At 38.9% G+C, this 16,754-nt stretch overlaps 1 long non-coding RNA gene across 1 annotated transcript; it reads left to right on the top strand.

Annotated features, from left to right (window-relative positions):
- The first annotated feature begins 1,060 nt into the window (after window positions 1–1,060).
- LOC112959066 lies at window positions 1,061–16,621 on the top strand. The gene is made up of 3 exons (XR_003251567.1): window positions 1,061–1,161; window positions 5,180–5,249; window positions 16,574–16,621. It is a non-coding gene; the product is annotated as an uncharacterized LOC112959066 (long non-coding RNA).
- The last annotated feature ends 133 nt before the right edge of the window (window positions 16,622–16,754 follow it).

Genomic DNA, 16,754 nt, shown 5'->3' with positions numbered 1-16,754 from the left:
ACATGTAACCACCTGTAAATGGCAAGATACAGACGACGTTTGACCAAATTCCGAGTTCATTATGGATTTAGTTACTACAATCCCAATAGTGTTTAGTTTCTCCACCTTGCCCCCAGGTTTATTCTATATCCCTACTGCAGGGGTTTCTTTCCTGACTAATAGTTTTATTGCYGCAATTAAATTGTTCAGTATATGATAACAGCTTTACCAAACCAAGACCTCAGGTGTCATTGGGAAAATATCCAAACAAATAAGACCAATCCAAGTAACCGTTGAGAACGTATCCAACCAATGAGGCATATCCAGGCAGTAGCATTTTCAAGAACTGGTAGGGCTTCTGCATGCATTTGCACTAGTTGTGATGCAATGAGAGATTTCAGAAATAAAGATTAGTTGAATATGGGTTCAGAATGTTGCCTAAACCCAGATTTGCTGGGAGCAGATATCCTATTGGCAAAGTACCTAACTTCACTGTGGCTCAGTTTGCCATCTGTAATAGAGAGGGAAACAGCACTGGTCTTACCTGATCTTTTTTTTTTTTTTTTCCTCCCCAGGCTGTATCCTTGTGTTGTTCATTAAATATTCTGAGAATATATTAATGATATTATTATGAACAAGAAATTGGCAGCCCGGTTTAAATGTAGTGATTTCTATTAACGCAAGTTAGTAAATGAGCTATTTGCTATGAGGAAAAAGAAAAAAAAATCTCCAGTGTGGTGGCAGGAAAGGCATAAAGGCACTGAAGAGACTTATAAGGATTTTGAGATATACTGGCAAGTAAGAACACAGGTTTTGCACCTTTGAGATTCAGGTCAAGATTTTGCATTCCCGTCTTATCCAGCAAAGCACTTTGAAGTCTTGGTGACAAAAATGAGATGTGTTCTATCTATTCATTGAGCATATACTGAAGTTCCATTTTTAATTGCCGTAGACTCCAGGAGTTTGATTAAACGTGACTAATGAAGGCCTGTCTCTAGTTTCAAAGCTATCCAGGAAACACTGAATGAAGTGTTACACGTTTTTATCTTCTTTACATGTTTTTCTCTTTCTTCAGGATTTATGTGTGATCTGTGTTGGATTTTAACACACCGAAGAATACTTTTCACTTCAAAACAGTTTGCATTAAAGGATCATGGTAGACAATTTAATGCTTTCTTTGAGGTAAGTGATGAAATAAATGTTAAGTATTATATAATACGCTGCAATATTTCTGTTTGCCTCTTGTTTTTAATGTTTATAGGTATTTTAAMTGTATGGATCATAGGAGGATAAATAAAAGATTGTCCAAAGTAATTGTCCAAGCATATGTATCCCAGACATAGCATTCCTTGATAGTAAGATAAGAAATTGTTTATGCTTTGAGCATCTGTTAGTCTGTGTTGTGATAGCAAGTTTTTGTGAGAACGCTGAAAAAAACCTTTCCTTCTTTTATTTATTTATTTATGTTTTTTGGAGGCTTTTTTTTTTTTTTTTTTTTTNTTTTTTTTTTTTTTTTTTTTGAGGCTCCGTGACTAGTGTCACTGGCCTTAGATAATTCAGGTTTGTGTGCTTTTGTGTCTATGCTGCAGTTCATTAAGAAACTTGTATTATGCATTCATGAAGTGTCTTGCCATGAGGCAAACATAGGAAAGATCTTTCAAACTTTTTTTTTGACAAAGCAAACAGCTGTTTTTAAGCTGGTCTGTCCAGTTCTGTAGCTGGACAAGCAGACTGGGGAGAAGAACAGGCAGCTGTGATACTATAGGGACAAAAGTTCATGTCCTGCTTGGAATGACAGCTGCAGTATATTGAACCTCGTTCTACTTAATTCGTGTGGAGATGCTGTCAGTAATAGCTCTGCTCTAAACTTACTTCACTGTGTATTCAGACATGAATCTTGGGATTTGAATTCAGGCACCCTCCTAATATTCCAGAGCAGATTCCACATCAAAATGCATCTGTCACGTATTATTGGCAATAGCTATGTTACCCTTCCTGTTGAGGCTTCTCTCTGCATATCTTCCCCCAAACTGTCCCAGACTTTGACTGTCCTGTAGAGTTTCACTGTAAGGGCTAAGAGACAAGAGCCACTTGTCAGGCACTAAACCCACACCTAAAATCTTTTGCTTCTGTATGGATAATTCACAGTTGGCCAAAATAGCTCTCCTTAGAAGTGCAACTATTGAGGGACAGCAAAAATGCAAGAAATCTCCTTTTGGGTACCCTCTAGCTTATTTCATTGGCAACTACTAAGTGGTGCAATGGCAGAGGAGGAACTGGGAGAGAGGTGTTTTGAGTTGAACAGTCTTACATCGTCTGGGTTGCTGGGAATGAGTGCTGTGGGCCCTTTTTCCAGGATAGCAGGCCTGTCCTGCTGCTGCCTAGAAACAGCTCCGATTGCTTGTCTTACCAGGAGGCCTTTCCCGCTAAACAGAAAGAAAGCATGTTTGCTTGGTCTGGTGCAGTGCGGCTTGAATTAGGTACCTGACTTAGCTTTAACTAGCTGCCTGGCAACAAATAACTGCATAACTGACAGCATAGGCTCTAGAAACAAGGTACTTGCTTGGAGCCTGACTTAAACAGCCGCAGAGCAACTGCAATTGGTACCTGAACTGTCAAACCTGAAGGAAATTGAGGGCATATGAGCTGTGAGTGCACAAAGGAATATCTGTGTCAAAGTAATCTCTCTCTTCACAGGACAGAGATTTTGATTTAAATGCTGTGCTAACCATGTATATTCAAAAAGTTCTGCTTAAATTTGAGGAGCCTTTGCCCTTTGCCCTTTCCGCGGTAGGTATACCTGGAACAAACCCACTGAAGCTGGAGATCTATTTCTGTAGCTTAGGAAGCCTAAAGCTGGTCAAGTCCAAACAAAAAAAACCCAAAAACTAAAAATCAAAAAACTAGTACAGAGGAATTAGCTAAAGCAAGCTATTAAGTGAAGTAATTTTAAATTAAATCACTATAAGCTCAGGATGTCTTGAATATTCCTGCTAGATTTCTGATGTTCTAGCAACAGTAGGTTGATAACCAAGGTGTTTCTGGGAGATCCAAGTGCACATACAGAAGCAAACTGAAATCTAGCTTTGCATGCAGGTGCAGACTACAATGCAACAGTTTTAGAGAATAGTCAGGAAAAGCTTGGCACGGAGTAATTGCATAAATACTACACTGAGATAATACTCTAATACACTTCAGAACTGAAATCTTTAATCTGATAAGTAATTTGCTTTGAAGATTACAGTTCTCATTTCAGCACTCTCAACCTGGTGTATGATTTCAATAGAATGTATTCATGGAAATGTGTAGTCCTTCAGACTGATCAGAAAATCCTGCCCTTCTGTGAATGACAGCATTCATTTCCTTATGCAACTTTTGAACTTTCTTTTGCACATGCTCAGGGATTAGGGGGAGTAGAATCCCTGAGTGAGAGCAGGAACTGTTGGAAACTTTTGAAATTAAATTACCTTGTAAAGGGTGTAGGCTAGTTCTCTCAAACTAGAGGTCCTGTCTACTTATGCACTTGAGTTTTCATTGAGAAGGTTAGGATTTCATGATTGCATGAGTATTTGGAAACAGCASCTGAAGAGAGTTGAAGAGAGACTTAACATGGTCATGTTGCAGTTTGGAGCTCTAGCTCTGTTTCTGATTCTGCATTTGATTTGAGGTGTGATTGGCAAATCAGCTTCTTGCGTCTGCCTTTGGCTGCCATCCACCACTGCCGTTGGGCCTTGCTCTTAACTGCACGTTTGGGCTCTTACTGCTGTTTCCTTATAGTGCCTTACACTGGCTCTGATTTCAGATGACTCTTTGGTGCCTTGCTTTATCTCAGATCACAGGTATATAAAACGCAATACTTCTTTCTAATAGTCTTTTAAAGTGTTTATTTTTTTTTCCAAATTAACATGACAGTAAGGAAATAAAGACTTTTTTTTCCCCTCTTTGAATGGTTCSTTGCTTTTAGAGAGAGTGGCACAGACTGATGATGAGGTGATGATAGGCCATGTACAATTAATATTTATCTAATAGATGCTTTTGCAGGATATTAACAAGAGCAAACAAATAATACTCTGCTAGGCAGAATTGTTTTTCTTGGGTTTTCGGTATTTGTGCTAATGAAATGCTTAGTATAGAAAAGCTGTTTCTGTTTGGTAGAMCTGTATCTGAAAATATGTTACTGTGTAGGGAGAGAAGGAAAGAGTTCTAAGAAGGAAGCACAGCTGGATTTTTGTCTGGCCCATTAGTTTACAGATTGATTTTGTGTTCAAAACTATCAGTTTTGTTTCTGCTTTGAGATTCAACAAGTTATTAACAGGTATTTCCTTCATGAAGGATCTCAAACTTTGTAGACCTGGAGGTCAAACTCCTGGTGGAAACAAATCATCTAACTCATACCTTCCCTTTAACCAATGGGTTTCCTGATGAAAGGGGTGGGACAAACCAGTCTCCAGTACAAACTGTAGCAATCAAAAGGCTGGGCTAACTGAGCCTAACTTGTAGTGGGCTCCTAGGAGTCGTTACAGTGGTGAGGCTTGACAGAGCAAAGTTTGTTTAGGCTTCGTTCCCATTATGGCTCCTTTCAGATTGAAGATGTGGGGCCTGGGGTGATGCTTGGCTGCTTATCCCGAGTCTCTGGTGAACTGTTTCCGCTTCTTTCCCTCTCCTGTGCCCGTTAGGTTATTCAATTTCCACAAGTGTTAGGCAGCTGGGGAAGGACCTGTTTGCTGAAAAATCATGGMGGTTTTGTGCATGTTTCCTGAGTGCAGGAGGTGGAATGTTCATCCACGAAAACAAGGAGCCAGGGTTAGAAGCAGACTTGGTTAACAGATAACTGATCTTTTGCTTTACACTTTCGAAAACTTGCAAAACCTAAGTTTGCTTGACCCCAATGCTGCAGTGTGAAAACGGGCAGTTCTGAAAATATTTAATTTAGAGATAAAGTCATCTAAAATATACCCAATGGATTCCATTTAGTGAAGTTTTTCTTTATAGATGGACAGATATACATGTGTACCTGTTATCACATGTTGTGTAGTGAAGGGAATGTCATTAGAGCTTTTCTTACAGTTTAGTGACTTTGCTTTGGTTAGTAGTGGGATATCTGTAYGTTCTTGTAGTATCAAGCCCTGTAATAGGTTGTAGATGTGTGGTTTGGTTTAGTGGTAACTATAATATTCCGTTTCACTGTTCAATTTTTCAGACTTTTCAGTTCCTTGGCAGTGCTGGGATTTCAGATTGTCATCCCACAACCTTCAATCGAACACAGAAAGGTAAGCATGAGAAATATTTAGATTTTGTCTACCTAAAGCTAAATGTAGAAATCACTAGGGTGAGATGTATAAAGCAATGCAATTCCAATAAAGTTCTGGTGGTAGTGTGATTTTTATTTATTTATTTATTGGTGTATTAACATATACTCAAAGAAACTGTTCATAAATAATTATTTGAATGGTGATAAATAGGAAAAAAAAATCTGTCGAGAGTGTGTTGTTGCAAGTTGTAAGGAAATATAGAGTGATTAACAGATGTATCTGGTTGCTCATAGGTAGCAGTTTTTCTTACAGAGATGGAGACATCTGAAACAAATAGACCTTGAGCTCCAACCACACTTGATTTGCTAGATTTTAATTATCTCTCAGTGTTGGAGTTGGAAACTGCTCTGCTTTTCTTGTGCTGTTGTGAAAAGTTCATGCATCTTAGATGTTGGCATGTCTAAGAAGACTTTGGAGCCCAAAGAACTCATCCATCCTGCTCAGCGTTCGTGAGGTCTTCATTCAATTTTTTTCACTACTTTCAGGAAAGTAGTGGACTGTTTGAAAAGAGAGAGAACAATAGAGATTGTTACTAGATGTCTTGAAAACCTGACCTCTTAGGGAACTATTTTAAATCTTATTTTCCTTGTACAGTTGAGATGATTGTTGCTCTGTTTTCAATACTCTGTCTAATTAGACATTCCTTTGTAATATTGACAGTGGGGAGATGGTACAACCCAGTTTCCATATGGCCTTAGGGGAAGAAAAAATCTACCAGCTAGAACAGAGCAAGTCAGAAACAATTGCTTCATTCTGTGAAGCTCCAAAACTAGTTTTGATAAAATTAATTTCTTTGATTTTAGTTGAATGAGAAATACTATGAGCCTGGAGCATCTACTGTTTTAGTTAAAAGAGCTGAAGGCATATGGCATTAACGGACTTTTTTTTCACTTTATTGGAGTCTCTGCTGGTGTGGTGAATACTTCGGAGCTGTTGTTTTCACTGAAAATGAAAATTCCATCTCCCAGCGATGACCTTTGGTGCCACAACTGTCTGTTGTTCTCAGCCCTTACACTGTGGGCCAGGATTCTCCTCATGTATTCAGACTGGAACTGTCCTGTGCTAAATTTTTCAGAAATCTTCTGATGAATCTATGGTTCCAGACAAAAAAGAAAAGTCTTTTTCTGTTGTTGTTGTTGATAGAAACTTCAAAGGCACGTTCTTAGTTCAGTAACTCTGGGAGATGTTCCTTCTCTGTTGATGTGGAAAGCTGAGGCTCCCCGGTCAGCATCTATTTCTGCACTATATAAAAGGAGTAACTAGAGCTGACATCCAGTGAAACAAACTTATACCATTATCTTTAGGGGGTTATTTTGCAGCTTAAAACCATGCATATGTTTAGGATTGACCCTTGAATGTATGTTGTTAGAGAGTAATTGTATTTTGTCTTGCATGGAAAGCTGAATATAGTTGTTTTTGCTCTGAAAGCTATGGATAGAGAAATACAATCAAAGAACTAGACTTAGGTTTTTGGCTAAATATCTTTTTTCTTACAACTTTTGGGAAAATTAAATAAAAACCAGGACAGTTCCCAGAGCAGTGATCAGAAATCCAGTTTCAAGTGCCTCTAGACACCCACTGTGCAGCTGAGATCTTGTATTTATGAATTGAAAACACCTGCAAACATCAGAAAACACACATTTGTATTTATTTCAAAATCTTAGTAATACATTCTGACCTGCTATTTCATTTTTGTTTAGAGTTCAGAGTAGTTTCTTGCTTAAAATAATAGTTTCRGAGGCTGACAAATAGTACTGATTTTGAACAAAAACCTTCTTTCAATTTCTGAAATTATGTAAGAGGTTCTAATTATCTCTAGTATCTTAGAACCACATAAAGCAGCATTTAGCTATTACTGACATGTTTTTAGTACTTTAGTATTAAGGAAGAAGTGCATCTTTTTTTTTTTTTTTTTTTTTTTTTTTTTTTTGTTCCTTCAAAGGAAGCCTAAAGAAATTCTGGAAGAGCTAAGCTCCGCAGGTTGTTCTGCTAAGGAGTGCACAAAAGAAAAATCAATTTCTAGCATGACAGCTTAGGCGTTGTTAGAAAAATGAGCCAAATTACTGACATGGTAGAGAACTGTAAGTAGTGGAAAAAGACTTAGGGGTATGACAGCACCAACAGGGAAAGGTTTGTTTTATTTCCCTCATTTGTAGTTTATTCTGTAATTTCTTTCTTTTCAGGTACCCCCTCCCCATCTCCAAACTGACCAATTGGTTAGTTTACCAAAATGGTAACACTTTTCCAGTTTCCCTTTTATTACTCTGAGGAAACATTAACTTGGCTATTACAATAAAAATAAATGTTTTGAACACTAGGTAGTTAAAAAAAAATACCTTTTTGGGAAACATTTGACTGGATGATGCTTTCTGCTTTTAGCTTTTAGAGTTTTGAAGTTAATGCTGCAAGCTTGTTGATCACAGGAAAAAGGTGACCAAAACAGAATTTCTAGTTTCAGCAATACCTGGCTACTTTAATTTATTTATTTCAACTTAGAAATAGTCTTGTGCTTATTTACCTTAAACAACATCACTGTTGTCAGATGCCCACAAAAACTGAAAACAAAGCCTATCTTCCCGTGTTTGTGCAGCTGAGCTTATGGCATCACTCTGTTAGCTAAGTGTCAGAATTTATTTTTACAAGCATTTCATTTTCTGTGATTCTGTGAGTGGTTCAGTGCCTCCCTGAAGTTTGTCCTACGTGGAATCTCTATGTGGCAAATAAATTAAAACTTTCATTTTATGGCACATTCTACGATTGTTTGGACTACCTRCTTTGACAGGGAGACTGGTTTTGTACCAACTCTCTTGTATCTAGGAAGAAGCCAAGAAATAGGCTGCTGATTTCTTTCTGCCTTTGTCTTTCCATCCTTGTTTTCCCTGGTGGTCTTGCTTGTTTAAATACACTGAACTACAGCAAAGGGCTTAACTTGTGAGGTTTAATTCCTTTTACTGGGTTGTAGGAAGAAGATGCTAGACATAGGAGTGCAGAGGTAAGAGGAGAGTGTACAGAGAGGATGGTAACTGTAAGAGTACTATTCCAGGATATGAGAATTTGATTACTAAAACTGACAATGATATCAATTTTAAGATTATATAGGATTATTTGTACATAAATGTGATCTTACACTTATATTTATGTTGTAATAATGATAGGGAAAGGCAATGTTTCCTCATTTTCACTGTTCTTTTCACTTTGCTGTGCCCCATAAAAGTCACTGCTCTGTTAACTGAAAGTGATATGGCTGCCTAATCCATTCAAATATGCTATAGTAGACTAAAACATGAAGCAGGGGAAAAGTCTTATGTATATCCTTGAAATACTGGGGGAAATAGGACTTAGACAAAGTAGTTAATATCTAAGCTTGGCTTTTGGCCAGGGCACTGAGGCAAATGCCGAAAAGGAGTGCTGTGGGATCTCTTGCTAATTCCTGTGCTTTGTGTTGGGGGTTAACATGGTCAGGGAATAAAAATCTTATTTTGTAGGGGAAAGAGAGGCAAGATAAAGATGTGTTTTTTGATGCAATCATCTCTTTGTAAATCAAAGCCAATGGTTTGKGTTTTTTTACACAAACATTGCCACAGAGCTCTTAAAATCAGATCTTAGATAAATATGTTAACTTTAAGCCCTGGAACACCAGGAGCTCAGAACTTGTTCTGTGTTTCTGTGGGGGAAAAAATGGAACATTCTTTCTTCCTGTTAGATTCTAAAGCAGGTGAAACTGCAAAGTGATAGATAGGCTGCTCACCTTTTTTCCTAGCAATGCTTAATGCTAGGCCTGTCCCAGGCTTTGGGCCGGAGCAATGATAAAGATTTCAACCCTATTCAGGCAGAATTTGGACAGATTCTTTTGTCAGGGAATATCACTCTCTTTTATGACACTTTGTCTTCCCTGCTGCTGGAGTGCTGCSCATATGAGTCACGGAGTGATCCTGGGCGGCGTTCCGTTAATTACTGGGTAAATAAAATCCATGTTCCTACCACATGTGGATTCCAAAGAGTTTCACAGAGTGTAGAAATATAAAACGGCAACAATTTTGTCACAGCTGAAAATGATTGACTTTGAAAAATTGTAGAGGCTTAATGATTAGATCACAGGTGATAATCAACGATATATACTTACATAAAATGAAGAAACCTCATTTCTGATATAATGATATATAGCCTGGTGCTGACCACCATTATGTTACTGTAAATCAGAAGCAATCCTGGCAGAGAAATGATAGGATTTTTATAAAATATGTGGAAGTTAGCCAGAGGAGTGGGCCCTGTATTTACTGGAAGGTACTTGATTGTCTCATAAAAAGAAAAGGAAAGAAACCTCTGTCTTAGAACATGTAACTCTCAGAGCATGATGGTGGTGGTCTTGGTGTGAAAAAACATTAGTCAAACTTGGAGGAAACCTCAAGCTTTGTTGGCATGAGAACAGTTCTGAACTCATTCAGAGCTGTTTTACTTTYTAGACTACTGAAACAATGTTAAAGTCTCTTCAGATGTGGTCCAAGTTGGTTGAAGGGGTGGTTAAACTTTCCAGGCATTGTAACTCTTCAGTGATTTGTGAATACAAAGGCCTTCTATTTCCAGGCTTTTTAGACCTTTAATCTTCACAGGCCCAGATGTTCAGGCGGATTTTATACAAAGAACGGAAACCCAAATCATTTAAGCTGGTAGTATTTACACTTACTATGTACTGTAAAATTCAAATGGTTTACTATATCTCTGATTAAAGGCTTCCAAAATGCACCGAAGGATTAAAATAGCAGAGCGTGCTAACCGAACAGACGTGTACACATTGTGTCATGATGTTTTGTTTGGCCTCTGCTCCATTTCTCCGCTAGCTGTGAGAGATGAGTTATCTGCAAGTTTTTAGGGGGGTTTGGTAGATTATTTTTAACAAACCGCCAGCGTTCCACATGTTTTTTGTAAGAGGTATTTAAAATACGGCTGTTCCAAGTGAATGTCTATAAAACGAACTGTAAAGACTTACTGCTGGGAAATTGTTATGACTGTGTAGGTTTGGCCTTTATWGGAAATCAGCTGGGCTAATACTGGAATAATATTCTTTGAAGATGATGGGAATGGCAAAAGAATTAAGCCACGTTCATATAATGCTGACAGGGAATACTCTAATATTACTCTTGAACAGGTTCTAAATCCAAACTGTGATTTCTTTACCCATTCAAAGTTTGGCGTGCTTTAGTTTGACCGTTGAGCTCAGTTGTAGTTTCTGTGTGTCGGCCTCCTTTCATTTTCACCGTCTGGGAGTTCTTAGAGGACAAAAACTAGCTCTGACCTTGTGGGACTGTCCACAGGGGACTGGCCAGGCTGTCCAGAGCATCATGAACTGACATTTGGAATACTGTGGGCAGCATTGCATCATCATGGCAAAATGTAGGAGTGGAAAAGATCCCAGGAATGAGAGAATGAGGATTATCTATATTCTGGCCAAAGAGAGACTGGATAGATTAGAACTGTTAAACTTAGGAGAGAGATCACCAGTTTGGATAGGATTCATAGTTTTAAAACACATTGGTCTGGAGAAAGCGAATACAGGATGATTATTCTTCATTTATTACAACATAAAGTATTTGGGACACCACATGAAATTATAAGGTAGCATGCTTTAATGAGAAGACAAGGAAGTACTGTTTTTTTCAGACGACATGCAACTACACTGTAAAATTCACTCCTATAGTTTATTTTGGAAACCAAAATTATAAATAGGTTTAAAGGGGGGCTTAGTTGTATTCATGGAGGTGCAGTCCATTAGTGGCTATTAAACACAACCCTTTGGATGTGGCATTTAGCTCTAGAAGGCCCTTAAATTACTGTTAGCTGAAAGCAGAGGGTCTGTGGAAAGGAAAACATCTTCCTGGGCATGTGCTGTTTCTTGCACTGTTTTCTAAACTTCTGCTTCTTCTGTGCAATCAGAAGCATAATACTAGTTAAATGGGCTTTTAAAGTTTCCTCTTTTTTGACTTTTATGCATGGTTCATTTGCATGTCCACTAAAATTTAATAGGATTAAGTATCCTACAGTATTTTATAATCATTGTTTGTCACATCACAGCTGCGCAGTCAGTTCTCCACTTGATGCACAACTAGTTACACTTGAAACACTTATGGGCATAAGTTGAAACACAGGAGGTTCCATCTCCAGATGAGGAGGAACTTCTTTACTGTGAGGGTGACAGAGCAGTGGAACAGGCTGCCCAGGGAGGTTGTGGAGTCTCCTTCTCTGGAGGCCTTCAAAACCCGCCTGGATGCCGGCCTGTGCCACATGCTGTAGGTGTGCCTGCTTGAGCAGGAAGGTTGGACTAGATGATCTCTAGAGGTCCCTTCCAACCTTGAATATTCTGTGATTCTGTGAAATATTTGTGGCTTGCAGTTCAAGTGATATTTCCTCTTCAGGGACGTTCTCACATAGTTTAACTTCAACAACCGCTGCTTRTATCTCGAGATGTGGGTGTTATTTCTAACTTGTCTGATGGAGGTGGTACTAGAAATATGCATTGTATTTCAATATCTGGTCTACTGGAATTCTTGATTTAGGATCAGGGTGATCATACGTGTTTGCTGTATTGTATGAATCCCAGAGGAAGTGTTTTTCTATTTGAAATGCATAGCATATTTTAAATGCAAGCATGCTGTCATATTTCATTTAATAAGATCTAAGCCTGTCATATAGTGGGGAAAAGCTCAAAACTTCTCATAGAGAACTCTAGCTACACAAATGACAAATATTAAACAAATACTGTATTAGGCAGAGATCTAACAAGAATTAGTCTATCTAAAAGCTACTGATTCTATAGAATAATCTTAGATTTCTGAACTCTTTAAAATTTAGAAATATGTAAAGAATATATCAGCTTCATTCATTCCTCCCATATAGTCTGTGTAAATTGTGTAAATTTAAATGAATTAAAAGTATTATTTGTGTATTATTTGTAACTTTATTATCCAATGAGTCAGAGAGTGGAAGTGAGAATTCTGAATTTTTGTCATTCTAGATGTTTTCTGCAGATGCTAACTGGTAACTATAATGATTAGGAAGATATATATTTTAATAAGCCCAGGTAGACAGGTTTCTAAGCATCTGAGTGTAAAGTTTCCACTTAGTGTCCTGTCACACTTTACACCTTTCTTTCTTCTATCCTGTTGGAGTAATGAGCATTACTGAACATTGAAGAGCTTCTGTGTAATGCAAATATTTTCATATTTGACAGGAGAAAAATCACGACTTGTCAGCAGAGGAAGTTCTTGCAAGAATACTTTCATGCTAAGTTGTTTGGTATCTACAAGTAGTTTTTTAAATTGTACAAGGGCAATTAGTGAGAAAGGCTAGAGAAATAAGCAAACTGAATCGATGATGATATGAAAAGTAATAGTGTAAAACTAGGTGAATTTAGTGGATCTTGCAGTGAACTAACAGCTTTGCATGATGCCAGAAACTTAGCTCCAGATAAATTTAGTGTCTCTTCTGAGTACATGCAAAGTACATCAGTCAACTGCTGTCATACAAGTAACTGACACATTCCACAGGGAAGGCTGCAAGGCTCGGTGTCGCACTGTCTGCCATTAGAAGGGACAGTGCAGTAACCCAGAGGGTTTTAGTTAGTTGGGCTTTTTTTTATTCACCAGCACAAGATCTTTGTTACAACAACATCCACCATCAACCGACACGATTGTTATAGGTTTTGGCTGATAAATTAGTAAACAGGAACTAGAATGGAGTAGAGTGCTTGTTCCAAGAAAAAGAGAAATAAAAAGCTAAAATACAATGAAATAAGATTAAAAAGGTTGCTTTTGCTCAAGTTGCTACAAATTAGAAAATCTTTGTAGCAACTTGAGACTAATGCAGACGTAGGAACTGCAAGTGTTTGTGCACGTGAAAGCTCCTCTTAACTCTGCCTGCCGTGTTAGTTTACTGCACAGCTGCACCTGGCAAAATGTGTTGCCTCAATTTACAATTCTTGTTCTGCCAGACTGGAAAAAAATCTAGACAAAAAAAGAAAAGAATAAAATCAGAGGATGGAAGTAAGAGGAAGAAAATAGATTGAATTTGTAGAGCAAGATATAGATTACTGATTCACTTGCAGTAGATAGAAACCTTTTTGATAGGGCATTTTTAGTTAGAATGAGTATTACTAGGTGATCTGCAGGAGGAATCAATAATAACACGTGGGAATGTCTCTTAATGGATCTCCCCCTTTTGCTGACTGAGAGGTTCTGTGACGTGAATTGCTTCTGTGATTTAATTTGGTAAGGTGCAAGRTTTTCTTTATAGCTCCCATATTTAAGGAATAAGTTTTAAAGGGAGACTAGGTGGGACCTAGAGTGGGCATTCTCTGAATACCTAGCTCTTTTGTGAAAATCAGCCTGTTTACAACCTGAGTGTTTTGGATTGCTCCTGTTATCCCTTTAGCTTTGGGGAAGTATGTCTTAGGGCTGTGTGAGAATTCCTTAATAGCCACAGAGTAACTTGAAAGTCTTAGAACAAAAGGACTGGAAGTGACCTCTGGGTGCTGTAGTTCACCTCTCTTGCCTGAGGGAAGGGTACCTTCTTGTTCCTGATGGATATTTGCCATCCATCTTCTGACGGAGGTCCCAGAATCTCCYCGGGCAATCTATTCCCATGCTTCACTTGCCTTTCTGTTGAATAGTTTTTATCTTTCTTAAATTGCCCAGAGCTGAGATCTGACTTTAAAAAGTGCATAGCCTGAGTCGTTTGCTCCTGAAAAACCCTTGCYTCCATTTTATCATCTTGCATCTAAGTAATTATGAGTTTGATCCCCTTATTGTGTTCTGATTTGAATAGCTATATTAAACTGTGCTGTGCTCTGTTGAGAAGTATTTTGCTGTGAAGATTAAGGTGCATGAAGTTACATTGCCTTCAGTCATTAGAAGTACAATTTGATCTAAAACAATTCATGCTACATTTAAGTTTGATAGCCAGGAGGCTCTCTCTACAGCAGGTCAACACTTGTCGCTATTATATCAGTTTCTGTTTCTATATAGGGAAACAGTTCTTAGTTCAGTAGTGATTTCAGTTACTGGCAGGCTAAGAGATTTTAAGTTGTCTCTAAGAATACCTTGGCTTTTAAAAGGAGAAAAAAAAAAAAGAGAGACACCAAGCCATCAAAAAAAACCATTATAAAATAGTCCAGGAAAATGAAACCTGATCTTTCTGTTAATAATAGACTTGTACTTTTTAAAGTGAATTTTACTGCAAACTGGTTTCARACCAGAAGAAACATAATGAATGAATATTTTGAATAACAACTATTATTTTGTATCTGTGGCAGAGATTAACTTACAGTTTGTGTATGAGCAGTGAGTGTTCAGTGAGAAATYGCAAAGTGAAGAACCACTCGTTTAYTTGGTAATATTCTSAGCCAGTGGTATCCTCTTATTGGATATGAATGCAAATATAACAGCCAGAARCCAATACCTTGTTGCATGTTATTCATAATTTTGACATTATGTGGTTATTAGGTTGTACAGGCTATTGAATTTAAAAGGCTGATGCCAAATGGGCTACCCACAGAAAAAGGGCATATGAAATACAGAGACATCTGCTCCTGTTTTTGAAACAACATTGCAGAAACTGGGAAAATGTCACATTAATGCAGATGCTTTTTATTATTCACTAGCTATAATTAAATGCAGTTTTTTCTGTGGTTGGTGATGAAAGAGTAAGAGCAACCTCAGAGGGGGGAAATGTTTTAAATTATATAGACCACAACTGACTATTACACAGCAACACCACAACCTCTGCTCTGGCTCACGTTTTCATCTTGTAACGGTGCGTTCAARCCGTGTTTGCAAACCACATTCCACCAAAGCCTCCCGTGTTTGCAGCTGGCTGAGCAGCTGGGGTGCTCAGGTGCTTCGCCGCTCAGCTGGCGGCTGCTCCTGTCACCTGCGACTCCAGCTGGTTCCCTGGGCAGGAGACCATCCTTTGGAGGKGCAGAAGCAGCACGCAGGGACGAGACTGGCTTTCCAGAGCTCCTTCTGAGGCATTAGAGCAGGGCTGGACAGGTATGGTAAGCAAATGGTTGTGGATTTAATCTCACTTAATCCCTTTATAACTCATAATTGATATGTATGTGTGTTGGTACAAAGGTTACTCAGAGTACAATTTCATGAAGCTATTAAAGGATGTTTGTGTAAAAGAATACTGCCTGTTAAGAGCCATGAGAATTGGGTTTGAGAAGCCTGCTTTGACTAATGATTCATCCAGTTGGAAAAACAGAACAACAGAAGAGCTACATTTAATTAAGAGGCTCAGATTTGTGTGCTGCGAATTCCAGCACTCTGCCCAGTGTGAAATGCTGCAAAATCCTGGCTGCAGCCTGCTCCAGGAATGGCTGGAGCTTAGGGCAGCAGTCCCCAGGACGTGGGGATGGATGGCTGCTACTTCCAGCTTGCCTTGATGCTGCCAGCTAGAAAGTCAGAACCCTTAAATATGTGTAAGGGGCTACCTCCCTTTAGAGCCGTAGTCCCTGCRTTTCAGCGACATCCCTTCTAGCCACATTGAGTGCAGGAAGCTTAGAAAGACTATCCCCTAAGACTCTTTCTTTCCCTGTCCTGCTAAATGATGAGTCTGGACTAAGTGGTATTAAAAATGCAAGACTAATAACTCACCCTGTCTTACTRTTAATGAATTTAAGAGTGTTTTCTGTGAATATGAAGGATCAGGTATGTCGTCTTTGGTAGTTCTTTCCTTGAAATAATTTTGGAAGAGCACTAAGGGGGGAAAATCAGGGATAGTGTGGGAGTTGATTGCTGCAGTGTTTTTGGTGTGTTGGAAATCAGGCTGTTCACTTAGAAGTTCCACCTTATGTGGGAGTTCCTGAAATACCATTTGGAGTCAGTGTTTGCCGCAAGCAGTTTCCATCGTTCAGGCATTAGAGTGGAGGAGCCGCCAGTGTCTCTTCACCTAAATCATCATTAAAAATGACTTTACCTCCTAACTATGTTTGAAGTAATAGTTTCCCATTTCTGAATTTCTAGCTTTTGCACTGAGCAGTGTTTTCCATGCTGAGGAAATCCTATCTAGACAGTCCAAATGTAGGTCTCGGTTTGAAGGGCTGATGGTTCTAGGAGATTCTCCTTTACCAGCAGGCTAGGCAGTCATGGGAGAGGGAATGAGAAGCCACTTGGTGCATAGCTCTGTTTCACTTGCTGTGACCAGAGAGCGAATGACTTGCAGAGATATTAGTGCTGTGCTTGTATTACAACATGAATTGCAGTTCCTAATTCAGCCAGTTATGTCTGCAGGTGCCCCAGAGGATAGAGGAGCAACAAGATGCATCTGAAGATGGCGGTGGCGGCATCCCAGGCATGTGGGGCAGCTGGGGCCCCTGGTCGGCCTGCTCGCGGAGCTGCAGCGGGGGCGTCATGGAGCAGACGCGGCCCTGCCTCCCTGCCTACTACCAGGAGAGGGGCTTCCGCAGGCCCG

This window comes from Nothoprocta perdicaria, unplaced genomic scaffold (assembly GCF_003342845.1).
Source record: "Nothoprocta perdicaria isolate Ctin4 unplaced genomic scaffold, notPer1 scaffold_113, whole genome shotgun sequence".
NCBI lineage: Eukaryota > Metazoa > Chordata > Aves > Tinamiformes > Tinamidae > Nothoprocta > Nothoprocta perdicaria.
The sequence above is the reverse complement of the archived record's forward strand: the minus strand, read 5'-3'. Positions and strand labels throughout refer to the sequence as shown.